This window comes from Capra hircus, chromosome 28, assembly GCF_001704415.2.
Source record: "Capra hircus breed San Clemente chromosome 28, ASM170441v1, whole genome shotgun sequence".
NCBI lineage: Eukaryota > Metazoa > Chordata > Mammalia > Artiodactyla > Bovidae > Capra > Capra hircus.
In genome coordinates this window covers 17,154,024-17,168,008 of record NC_030835.1, presented here as the reverse complement: position 1 = coordinate 17,168,008, position 13,985 = coordinate 17,154,024, and the positions used below count along the sequence as shown (strand labels likewise).

The 13,985-nt window shown below is 38.7% G+C and overlaps 1 protein-coding gene across 4 annotated transcripts in view; it reads right to left on the bottom strand.

The window, feature by feature from the left end:
• MICU1 (mitochondrial calcium uptake 1) overlaps nt 1-13,985 on the bottom strand; it is a 226,954-nt gene that overhangs the window by 52,660 nt on the left and 160,309 nt on the right. The window lies entirely within an intron of this gene.

The following is a 13,985-nucleotide window of genomic DNA, read 5'->3' as shown; positions in this document are numbered from 1 at the left end:
ATAAAAATTAATTTCAACAAAATAAAATCAACTGAGAATATTAAAAAAAAATAAAATAAAATAAAAAATCCCCCATTGCTGACTTTTTTTAAACTAGTTTTTATTTTTTTTTTCTGCCATGCCACAGAACATGCAGGATCTTAGTTCCCCAATCAGGGATCGAACCCATGCCTCTGGAAGTGTGGGGTCCTAACCACTGGACTGCTAAGGAAGTCCCTTTAACTAGTCTTAATGTTTGGGAATTTAGACTAAAATCAGGTTATTTAAACCTAACTTAACCAGGTTCCCTTTAATTGAGGGAATAAACTCACAGAAATTCAGTCCAGTTAACTATCTTTTTTTGTTTAAAGGAATATAATCAGCTCTGGAGTGATGATAGCTCAGTTGGTAAAGAACCCGCCTGCCACGCAGGAGACCCCAGTTCAATCTCTGGGTTGGGAAGATCCGCTGGAGAAGGGATAGGCTACCCACTTCACTATTCTGGCCTGGAGAATTCCATGGACTATATGGTCCATGGGGTCGCAAAGAGTCAGATACGACTGAGCGACTTTCACTTTCATGGAGTGATAGAAAAAGCGAAAAAAAAAAAAAAAGTTCAGTTCTAAAGAAAAGAAGGCCTAAAAGGACTATTATACTTTCTTAGAAAAATTCCTCAGGTTGTTAAAGAATAACCCATTCTCTATCATTCATAACAGCAAATATTACTGTTACAGCATTTACTATGTGCCAGATCCTGTTCTAAGTGCTTTCCATATACTAATTCACATAACATTCTGAATTATACAAAATCTGTGTGGTTGTTTTCTTCCTAAGATATGACCTTGATCAATATGAAAAAGACTCAAATTCTGGCAAAATTAACAGCTATTTAATACTCTAATCAATCTATGAAGTTAGTAGTTCCATATGGAATCACTATATCATGTTAGTCTCAAGCTATTTTTTCCTCTACAATAACTCAGAAAGCAGTAGATCTTACCATATCCAATTTCTGCTTTCAACATCATTTTATTCTAAATCACAGCAACATGAAAAATACCTTAGTCTTGGCACTATATATTCCCTTGAGATTTGAGGCCCAACATTATTCAGAGTTCAGGGACATTCTTCTTTTCATGAGATCACAAGAATTTTGGAAACAGAAAGTCCATGTATTGGAAAAAAAATATAAAAGCTCCAATTTTAGTAGATAAGAACCAAGGACTAATCACGGTAGGAAAGCAAAGTGCTATCTTTTTCTCATCTGAGTGTCAGTTTGTTTTCCTCTGACTTCATTATTTCTGTAGATAGCTCTCTGAGATCTATTGTCTAGGTGAAAATACAATGTACATTTCCATGCTGCTTTAGTCCGAGCATTGCTGACAGCATATCAGCACTCTTTAATGAGTTGGACATTTAGCTTGTTCATTACTTGACACCTAATGTCACTATAAAAGACTTGATGTGCTGATTTTACCTAAAGGAACCAGTGTGAGAAGCTGTTAAAAAGTAACGATGAAAATTAAGACATACAATTTACTTTGGGCTTGGTGTATTCATAATTGATCAGTTCAACACAGTGAATTATTAAATAAAGAAAAATAAAAGCCTCAACAAATTAGCAAAGCCAATCTAGCAACATATAGAACGGATTAAATACCATAACCAAGTGGGATATATCCCATAAATGAGAGGATAGTTTAACAACTGAAAGTCAGTTAAGGTAAGACATATCAAGAGAATAAAGGTCAAAAACTAAATGATCAAAAAAAAAAAAAATGGGGAGAGAGGCAGACATTTCTTCTTGTTACCATTTTCATATAAGAATATGGGTAATTTCTCCTACTTCCATTAAAGAGAAAACTCTCTAAGTCAGTAGACAGCAATTACCGGCAAATGATGAACAGATCAAAATTTGCCTAATAGAGACAAGAAGGATATACATTTTTAGTGGACCCCAGTGAAACAGCAGGAAAGGGACAGGGTAAAACCTTTAAAAGAATGACATACTGTTGAGGATATGACAAAGACTGGTTAGAATCAGTTAGGTCCAAGATGACAGAAGATTTGACTTCCAATGGACCTTAAGCCTCAATATACGTTCATTGTAATATGTTAGCATGCTAAATGACAGTTTTGAGGCTGACCACAATAGGACAAAAAGTGGGTAGTGGTCCAATTCCTGGAAATCTCTGCCCCTTTTCCCAAATAGTTGGAATAATCCTCCTACTTGTTAGCCTATGAAATTACCCAGCTCATAAAAACTAACCATCCCATATTTGGGGTCTCTTGCCTTCTGAGATGGCCCACACTCTCTGTGGAATGTGTTTCTCCCGTGGAATGTGTTTCTCCCATGGAATGTGTTCTTGCTTTTTGAGATGTACCACAATCACTGCAAATGGTGATTGCAGCCATGAAATTAAAAGATGCTTACCCCTTGGAAGGAAAGTTATGACCAACATAGATAGCATATTCAAAAGCAGAGACATTACTTTGCCAACAAAGGTCCGTCTAGTCAAGGCTATGGTTTTTCCTGTGGTCATTATGGATGTGAGATTTGGACCGTGAAGAAAGCTGAGCGCTGAAGAATTGATGCTTTTGAACTGTGGTGTTGGAGAAGACTCTTGAGAGTCCCTTGGACTGCAAGGAGTTCCAACCAGTCCATTCTGAAGGAGATCAGTCCTGGGTGTTCTTTGGAGGGAATGATGCCAAAGCTGAAACTCCAGTACTCTGGCCATCTCAGGCGAAGAGTTGACTCATTGGAAAAGACTCTGATGCTGGAAGGGATTGGGGGTGACAGGAGAAGGGGACGGGACAACAGAGGATAAGATGGCTGGATGGCATCACCGACTCGATGGACATGAGTTTGAGTGAACTCTGGGAGTTGGTGATGGACAGGGAGGCCTGGCGTGCTGCAATTTATGGGGTCGCAAGGAGTCGGACACGACAGCGACTGAACTGAACTGAACTGAACACTGGCTCAGACGGTAAAGAATCTGTCTGCAATACGGGAGACTCAGGTTTAATCCCTGGGTCAGGAAGATCCCTTGGAAGGGATGGCAACTCACTCCAGTATTCTTGCCTGGACAATTCCATGGACAGAGGAGCTTGGTGGGCCACAGTCCATGGGGTCACAAAGAGTTGGACACGACTGAGTGATATTTAAAAAAAAAACCAAAACATTCTGTCTATGAAATGAGTATCTCTCTAAATAATCTACTTCTCACCTATCACTTTGTCTCTCACTGAATTCTTTTGTGATGAGACATAAAGAGCCTGAGTTTCATTAAGTCTTGAGACCAGGCGTGTGATCTCAATTGAAAGACAGTGGGGTCAGGTCCCAATCTGAGCTTTGGTTGGGCTGAATTCCTGGCCCATGGGTTCAAGTCCCAGTCTTGTGTGTCTTCACCAGCATGATGTAAATTAGCCACCAATTCACTAAAATATGTAATATGAGCTCTCCCAAGCTGTACTGATTTGTACCTAATTTTTTCATAACAATAAATTTAAACATAAAGCCTTTCTACAGCAAGAATAATCCAATCAATTTTAGACATTCTGTATTCTTTTTTTCATTCCCCTCCCATCCAGGCTGCCACATAACACTGAGCAGAATTCCATGTGCTATACAGTAGGTCCTTGCTGATTATCCAGTCTAAATATAGCAGTGTTAAAACAGTCTGTATTCTAAAGGAGACTTCTTTCAGCTGTGAAAGGACTTGGAACACCTCATGGATCTAGGGAAAGTAAATTGCTTTATGCTAAGCATTCAGATTTTTCTTTATTTTCCCTCTCTGGGATATTGTCCTCACTTTTTGTCTATCTGTACAACCCTGTCCTTTCTTGAACTTAACCTCTCTTCATGGCTCTACTGGTTATTCCAAAACACTTGATTCCTCTGAGTTTTCTGAGATCTTACAATAGATTAGGTCTAGGCATCAGAGAAAATTATGCTTTGCATTGTATTTTCTTTTCTTTTTGAAAGTGCACATATTGCTCTTTTAACATTATGTACTTCTTGAAGGAAGAGTCCATGTCTTATATTTTTCACTCTGTCATACCCAGAGCTGGGCCACACAGCATGTTCTCAATAAATAATTTGTGTTGATTGATTAAATTTCTGCCTCATATAAGACTCCCCTATCAGTTCTTTACTTATCATCTACTAGGAGCTTATATAGCTTTTCAGCCTATACTCTTGAATACCAAAGGTGAGACTATGCCACTTTACTAGAATTGATAATTATTCCTGGGGGTGGAAAATCCTAACACTGCCACTAGAATTTCAAGGATATGATTAGTTGCGGGCTCCACTATGAAGCTCCTTTTGCTACTTTACCTAAGTCCAGTTATATATAAAATTTCTCAATAATATTCAGTTTGCATTTAAAAAACTGAAAGAAACAATAAAAAAATAGGTAAGTCAATAAGCATACTGGAGGATGCAGATAGGATAGACAATGCCAGATTCTGTAGGCCAAAATAATTTGTACTCGGAGTCTGAAACTGTGTTGGAATGATAAATTAGGTGAGAATGGCAGGTACATTAATTTATCCAAGTGAAAACCACAAAAACCTATCAGTAAAGTTTCCCTTCTTCTGTCACTTGGTATTAGAAAACCACCATATCATCAATTTTCATAAAATTCAAGCCAGGGTAGATGTCATAAAATCATTATAGTCACACTGTTGTCCATTAGGAAAATGGGAATATTTTGATCAAAACACAGAGACCCACTCATCTAAATTAAAAGTCTGAATTGCAGCATCTATACGCAGCTGAAGACATGTGCAAGAGTCTTTTCATTTAGTCTTTAAAAAAATATATGTTTATTTATTTGGCTGCACCAGGTCTTAGTTTCAGCATGCATGTTCTTTATCTTTGTTGTAACATGCAGGGATCTTTAGTTGCAGCATGCAAACTCTTAGGTGCAGCATATGGGACCTAATTCCCTGACCAGGGATGGACTCTGGCTCCCACAATAGGAAGTGCAGAGTCTTAGCCACTGGACCATCAGGGAAGGCCCTCATTTAGTCTCTACTCACTGAAATTCTAGTTTGGTAGCTTCTGGGAAATACTTTACGCCGCTCTATATAGTCTCTACTCTGGCTCTCTTGAAGAATTAGGATATGCTTCCTGTGCCCATTTCAGAGATCTTGATTATTTGGGCTATGCAAATGAATCCAATATATTACAGTGGCAAGGATAAAGGTTTTGCAGTCAGGCTGACTTGAGTTTGTTTTTTTTGTTTTGGTCTCTTACCAACTGTAAACTCCTGAGCAATCTATTTATCCTTTCTAACCCTTGTTTCCCTCATTTGTAAAATGGGTATAATAACAGTACTTTCCTTGTGAGATTATTCTGAGGGTTAAGTTAGATAATACATGTGAAACAATCACCCCATTTAATATTTTACAAAATGCATTTACTTATATTTTTTGTATTTTAATATCTCTGAAATCAATATGCTTCTTATAATTGCTATTGGCTAGGCAGCAGTTGCAATGCTGTTGTCATTGCCTGTACAAGATGTCAAAGCTTGCAAAATGAATGTCAGTGGCTTGGAAGAAAATCCTAGGTAACAGTGGAGTATTTCTTTAAGAAATGCTGCATTACGAATGCTCTTAATGGCTCAAAGGAAAATTTGGTGTAAATTAACAGACATTCATAATTCTGCATCAAAAGAGAAATTCAGAAGAGTTGGGCCCTGAACGTGAGGACATTTTATACCGATTTATCTTATTTATAATTCCTTTTATGAATACACAGGATGATATAACAAAAATCTAAGCCTAAAGGAGTATTTCAATAGGCATTAACTAAATATATTTAGTGCAAGGAAAGCATTTTTGTTGTGATTTACTTGACAATTTTTTCTTTTTTAGTGGCACATAAAATAATGGTACATCTCATCAATGTTTGTGTTTTAGATTCAATGAAATATGGTAATACATTGTCTAGCACATATTAAGAGCTCAGTAAATGTTAGCTGCTATTAATAAATGTTAAGTTAGCCACAAATAATAATAATAACAACAATTTTGCTTCTATTAACTTCAGTTCTGTTTAAAGAGAAACAAACTTTCTTTCCCTACAAAGATAATACAGAAAAAAAATTGAGAAAGGAGAGAATAACTACAACTAAGTAATTCTCTTAACTCTCTCCTTATTACTCTTCACATGAGCATTTTTGTTGTTTATGAGAAGAAAAGGAAAAGAGGTGGGCAAGAGTGGAACTGTGCTCAGGGCATAGAAAGTTTAATTCTAAATTGTCTTTCCTTATAAAAACTGTACTTCTGCAAAAATTTCTGGAAATAGGAGGTATAAGAATAGACTATAAGCTCTGCAGTTACTACCTACGGGACATAAATAAACAAGTGGGCTGAGAATAATAATGTACAAAATGCTTCCTTCTTTTGAGTCTCATAATCACCTTTGAAATAGGTGTAATAGTGACCATCTCCATTTACATAAGAGGAACGTGAGCTCTGAAGAGTAAATGGGACAAAGCCAAAACAACAATAGCCTAGAGGGTTTTAAAATGAATGTGTATTACCGGCATGATAAAATTATGTAACTACTTTTTATGAGTGAATGATTTAAAAAGTCTATCCCTAAAGGCTGATTTAAGATCATGTAATTACACATTTGCTTAACAAATTAAGAAAAAAAACCTAGCTAGGCAATTATAAATTAAACTGCTAGCTTATACCCAGGAGGAGAGAGCATCATTAAAAATAGTTATTACTTGATGTTTTCTATAGGAACAATGTCACAGATAAAAGATATGAAAAAATCAACTGTGGCTCAATTTGAAAAAGAGCTGTGTTCAAGGAATCCATCGTGACAACTCTCTCTATGCTTCACAAAAGCTAGACAGTTTAACTGAAAGAAACATAGGTTCATTACACTAAAATAATGGAACAGTTATGGCTGTACCTGTTTTTACATGATGAACTAAGTTGAGTATTAAGTTGTATATTCTCAAATTTCTACCTTCTTGGAAAACACTAAAATACTATAGTTTGAGGACACTATCTGTAAAATTAGCAATACATTCCATTCTGTGGTTTCTGGAGCTCAAATCTCAATTTATCTCCCTTCTTGACATGATGATCCCTTTTTGATTGGCTTAATCTTATCACCCATTTTAAATTTGCCCATTCAGAAAGCCACTGCATAGGCAATAAGCTCATGCCTATTAGGTGCTATGGAACTGGTTACTAATTTTTAATATACTAAAAATTATGCTGGAAATTGCCAATTTTCTTAGAACATAAAATAGGGAGCTAGAGAGTGAAATAATGTACAGAAATTAGAATTCAGGTTGACTGACAAGCATAAGGACAAATGTAAGAAAGACTGAGAGACTAAAGCTTAGAAATATGCAGCTCACTGAAGCTTTAGTGTAGAAGGTGGGAAGAAATGATGAGTCCAAATGCAGGCAGGTGAAAGGCAAAGTATCAAATGGGCAAGATCACTTTGGTGGTCATTGTCTTTCATTAAAAAAAAGAGAAAAAGATAATACATGTTTTTCCCTGACATAGGAACATGGAGGAAAGTTATCAAATCCTTTTATGATGACAATGGTAAAAATAGAAAGAGAACTTGCTTTCTATTTGAATTGTATTTTAGGTTAACAGTAAGTTTAGCTCCCCCTGGCTGGTCAGTTACGTGTTTTAGAGGCCAAAGAGTAACCAATGAGTGAGGTTATTATATATTAAATCCCTCAGCACTATATGACTTCTGTTTTTGTTTTTTGAAGTCATCGAGCTAATTAAGAAGGTTTTTCTTAAATGTTATTTTTTCATTTTTTTAAAAACCAAATTAAAAGACAAAGAAGATACTTTTCAAATATGTGGTAGCATTTCAGTTTTTAAAAAGAGATAATTAGGAATTTTTCATGCTTAATCATGTGGGTCTTCAAGACAGCAATTACTTAAAATTATCTAAACTATCATACCCTATAATGTACCTCTAAATTATGTGAAGTTTAACATCATTATTTTTAGTTTTTCTAGTTGTATTAACGCTTCTCTTTGGTTGCACATAATAGAAACAAACTCAAGATAAGTTCAGCAAAAAAGAAATTTAGGAGCCTCAAGAGACAAGGGCAAGCTCATGGAAGAAAAAAGACTGAAAGCCAGGATTACAATATTGGCAGGTCTCTTGTCTCTGTGCAATTGCTTCACTCCTCATTTTCTGTTATCCTTTCTTCCTCTGCACTTGATGAGTTTACACGGTAGGCAGCAGATGGTTACCCTGGAGTTCTGGTGTTCATATCTTAAAACACCAACTATGTCCACTTCCAACTTCAAATTCCCTATGGAGAAACTGAATGGCCCGACTTGGGTTGGGCATCCACTGCCAGTTCAATTAGCTGAGATAGGGGAAGGGGAAGGTGATAGGAGGAGGAGAAGTAGGAGGTACAAGGTATAAATACTGCTTCTAGGAGCCCACAGCTGTGTTTGGTAGGTAGAATGGGACAAATCTTGGAGAAAAGGGAAGTGTTGAAAGTTGAGTAGATATCCCAAAAGACGCCTAATTAATTAACACATAATGATGCCATTGAGAGAGATTGAGAGGGTGAGTGCATGTGTGTGTGCCTTTATCAAGCTTTTGACTATTTCCTGAGCATCTGATTTGTGTCAGACACTGTACCAGTCACTAAGGAAGTAATAATGAGTCCAAAACTCTAACAAAAGTTCTCAAGGAGTGTTTGGAGACAGGTATTTAAGAAATAATCAGGAGACTATCTAATCAAGTCACCTGAAGAAAAAGTACAGAGTGTTATGGAAATATGTAATCTAAAATGAGGTCTAACTGGGCTGTGAGAAATAAGAAGGAGGTAACTGGGGGAAGGGAAACGAGGAAGAGAGTATTTCAGGCAAATCAACAATAGTGCAAAGGCCCTATTGGTACGAGATGAACTTGGAAGAGGAGGCGACAGCGGTCAAATTATACAGAGTCCGGGGTAAGGGTTTAAGTCTTTATTTCAAGACGAGTGAGGAAGGCGAGAGTGGCTACAGTGGGACTTCTCTGGTGGTCCAGTGGGTAAGAATGGGCCTTGCAATACAGGGGACACCCGTTTGATCCCTGATTGGGGAACCAAGATTCCACTTGCCATAAAGCAACTAAGCCCATGTGCCCCAACTAGAGAGCCCATGTGCTGCAATTACTGAAGCCCAAGTGCTCTGGAGCCCGCAAGCCACAACAAAAGATCCTGAACAATGCAATGAAGATCTCGTGAGAAGCAAGTAGAACCTGATGAAACAAACAAACAAAAGAGAGTAGCTAAAGTAAGACTAGTTGGGAAGTAACTAAGTGATTCAGCCAGAAGATAACCTGTAGTGTAGACTAGAATGGTGTTGGATATGAACAGAAGTGGTAAGATGAGATGATGTTACTAAGAGGGATTGTGGGAATGGGTGTGACGAAGATATCTATGCCTAATACATTCTTTTCTGCTTCATATCTAGTTCTTTGAATGGGACTTTAGCTACTTGGAAAGCCGATGGTTGCTTGACTTTCTCACTACTAACTTGAAGTTTTTACTAAAAGAAAGATAAATTCTCATTTCTGCCTGGCAGGTCTTTCTTTGCTGGTCCTAACAGAATGTTTTCATGTGTGAAATTATACTTCCTTATATCTTTAAATTGTTTTTAACACCTTCCCTTCTGAGGGTCCCATAAGACTTGCAACATCTGATACACTCATGTGAATGGCCAATACAAGGTAATAGGGGCAGTGACAGCTATAAAGGAGGCTGCTCTTTTCATCTCTTGTTACTCTCCAAAGTAGCAGAGATCTCCTACCTTCAAACGTATTTGATCTAAAGAGCTAGTCTAACACTGAAGACAAAGATATTAGTATTGGTTGGTCATTCTCAGTTCTATCCCTTTCAGTTCAGTTCAGTTGCTCAGTCGTGTCCGACTCTTTGCGACCCCATGAATCGCAGCATGCCAGGCCTCCCTGTCCATCACCAACTCCCGGAGTTCATTCAGACTCATGTCCATTGAGTCCGTTGATGCCATCCAGCCATCTCATCCTGGGTCGTCCCCTTCTCCTTCTGCCCCCAATCTCTCCCAGCATCAGAGTCTTTTCCAATGAGTCAACTCTTCGCATGAAGTGGCCAAAGTACTGGAGTTTCAGCTTTAGCATCATTCCTTCCACAGAAATCCCAGGGCTGATCTCCTTCAGAATGGACCGGTTGGATCTCCTTGCAGCCCAAGGGACTCTCAAGAGTCTTCTCCAACACCACAGTTCAAAAGCATCAATTCTTCGGCGCTCAGCCTTCTTCACAGTCCAACTCTCACATTCATACATGACCACAGGAAAACCCATAGCCTTGACTAGATGGACCTTAATCGGCAAAGTAATGTCTCTGCTTTTGAATATGCTATCTGGGTTGGCCATAACTTTTCTTCCAAGGAGTAAGCGTCTTTTAATTTCATGGCTGCAATCACCATCTGCAATGATTTTGGAGCCCCCCAAAATAAAGTCTGACACTGTTTCCACTGTTTACTACAATGCAAATACTGACTTCTTTGCTTCCAGCTTTCATGGAGCTGGGAGGCAAAAATAAGCCTCAATTTAGGGAGGAACAAGCTGTCCATGGCTTTTTTAATACAGAGGAGACTGCCACATAAACACAAGGTCAAAATTATTGCACCGTTTTCAGTACAGAGGCAGAAAGGAAGTTAATTAGTATTTCAGACCAGAATCAACCAATTCAATACACTAAAATTATACCACCATGATAACATAAAAAGGAAAACTGCACATTCTTCTGTCATATATTTACCAGCACATATTGGCAGAGAGGCAGGTATTTCCAATGTTTGAAGCTATCTAGAAACCATGGTTTGAGATATACTAATTTATAGCTTAGCAGCATTCATTTACTAAAATTGTGTTAACTTTTACTTCCCTCTGAGAATAAAACTTGCCCCACGGAGCCCTCTGGCACATGGACATGATGATCACTAAAAAGTCGTGCAGGGAAGGTGACTCTTTCGGGATGACTTCTGCAAAGCTAGCTGGGAAGGGCATCTAAGGTGATGCTCCATTATGCCAGTTTAAAATAAATCATGTTTCACTAAGCAGAGCAGGCTCCTGTTGACGAAGTATGTATAAAATCTGATTAGCTTTGGTGAGTTAATGACTACATGTTCAAATAAATGGACTTCTTACTAGACTCACCGGATTAACCAGCTCCACAATTTATTATTTTTCCTTGGCAGAAATTGAATGCAAAGCCACATTAACATCACATTTGAGGTTATACATACTCACAAGTGAGTAAAATCAAAGAGATTGTTCCCCTAGCTATCGTAACCCTGTCAGAGCATAAATACTAAAACTTATGAACTAAAACACTTATTTCAAATCCACAGTTAGGAAACGAATACACCACAATATTCTTTAAGATCAGTTGTGGAGATATTGTACTAAGAGAATTTTAATTAATCTTTCCTGATGGAGAAAGAGAAAATTCCTTCACAGGCTCTTTAAAATCAAAATAAGCAAATCAACAAACCAACCAGCACCATTTCCCAAGCATTAGAAAAATCCCAGCATTACTTTAGATTCAAATTTAAAAACTAGTCTCAATCAAATTTAACCTGATACTCATTTACTCAAAAATTTAGTTCAGTTTAGCATTGGAAGGACTGATGTTGAAGATGAAACTCCAATACTTTGGCCACCTGGTGTGAAGAGCTGACTGATTTGAAAAGACCGTGATGCTGGGAAAGATTGAGAGCAGGAGGAGAAGGGGACGACAGAGGATGAGATGGTTGGATGGCATCACCGACTCAACAGACATGGGTTTGGGTGGACTCTGGGAGTTGGTGATGGACATGCTGCAGTTCATGGAGTCACAAAAAGTCGGACATGACTGAGCGACTGAACTGAACTGAACTGAGCCTATTGGGAAAATTCCTGACAGAAAGCAGAGTTTGATCCCATTTCTTTCGTTAACATCACAGAGTAAGATGAGCTTATACCTAAGTGAATAATTGTAAATTGTGTAAAGGGATAACCAAACAATAGCTACTTTCTGCCTAAAAGTTCCAAGTCCGTTAGACCAAAGAAATCAACATTTTCAGACATACAGAAGGCTATCACTAAGGGATGTATTACCCAGGTGTTTTAATACATACCACCTTCTGTGTATCATGAGAACAAAATTCCTTAAATCCTGAGTAAAAAAAGGCAATCTGTTAGTTTTTAACAGGTTGGTGTTAAAAACTCATTTGGTATTACAGTGGGAATTTTCCAAGTTGATTACAAAATATTTCAGAAAAAAATCTATGCAGTATTTTCATTCTAGATAGTGATTTCAAAGAGATCTTAACAGATATATTTCTTAAATTACAAGCATGCAAACTAAAACATATCACATCATTTTAGCTGTACATTTATTTCTTCAGAATGTCCAATACTTCTGCCACTAAGGGGAGCAATATACCATGATGCATAACACAACAGAGATTAAGCTTCCCCCCTCCCCCGGGGGGGGAACTTGAATCCTAGAGATGAGAGGAGCCTTCCTTGTCAATTCAAAAGCTGCATGTTGCTGCTGCTGCTACTAAGTCACTTCAGTCATGTCCGACTCTGTGCGACCCCATAGGTGGCAGCCTACCAGGCTCCCGTCTCTAGGATTCTCCAGGCAAGAACACTGGAGTGGGTTGCCATTTCCTTCTCCAATGCATGAAAGTGAAAAGTGAAAGTGAAGTCGCTCAGTCGTGTCGGACCCTCAGCGACCCCATGGACTGCAGCCTTCCAGGTTCCTCTGTCCATGGGATTTTCCAGGCAAGAGTACTGGAGTGGGGTGCCATTGCCTTCTCCACAAAAGCTGCATAGCAGGACACATTTCTTTGGAAACAGAAGGGACTGGGACAGGAATATGGCAAGCATTTGCTGAGTCTGGATTACATGAACATGCAGCTGGGTGTCTGGTGAAGCAGAGAGAAACTATGGATGTACACTGCCTGAAGACTACAAGGAAGCAAGCCTTCTGGGAAGGAAGAACATAAGGCTGCAATTCTCTGTTCACTAGATTCACAGCTAATGAAACATGTGAGGGAGAGCTGTGGTGACCCTGAGCAGTGCCAGTGGTTCAGAAAGGCAATGAGGCATCTGCGACAAATCAAGCCAGGGCAGAAAGACAAACTGGTGGGGCAGCTTCCGTGACGAGTCAATTGCTGGGAAAGGCAGAGATGGTGGTAGGGCCATGAGACAGCACTACTGGAGATGGCCTGTCACTGGAACTATTCTTGACACAGCCCACCGAAGGCTACTCTTATATCCTGGGGAAGGTGGTAAGTGTACACAGGTGGTACCCTATATAGAAATGGTCCCCAGTGTTCCCCATCTTCTAATATTCTCTCACATGCAGTCTCCTCCCACAATGGACCATGTCAAGAGAGCCCTGTGAAGAGGTCCAGAGAAGGAGGAACTGAAAGCCTCCTGCCTGTGGCCATGTGAGTGAACTTAAAAGAGGACCCTCCAGACTAGTCAGGCTTTCAGAAGACTGCAGTTCTGGCTGACACTGTGACCACCACCAAATGAGAGATAGCCAGAACCACCCAGCTGAGCTGCTCCTGGATTCCTATCCCTTAGAAACTGTGTGATACAATTAATTCTTTAAATGGCTAAGTTTGGGGATAATTGCTTATGCAATAATAGATAACTAGTGCAGAATTGTAATACTTCACTTTTTAGAAACCATCTTCCTACTTTGAAGAAACACTAGAGCTTGAGCAGAAATCTATACCAGCGGTGGTAGTAACACCAACATGAGAGCTGGAGTTGCAGCATCACACACATTACCTCGAACAAGAGCAAGTGTGAAACCAACCCTATTAACATTAATTCATCCTCTATGCTAGAGAGAAACAGAGAAACAATTACTATCACAACAAAAATGACCCACCAGATAGGAAAGGTACTTTCACTACAGCAAATGAGATGCTTCTAGAGTTTCTGGGTTTGTACTCTG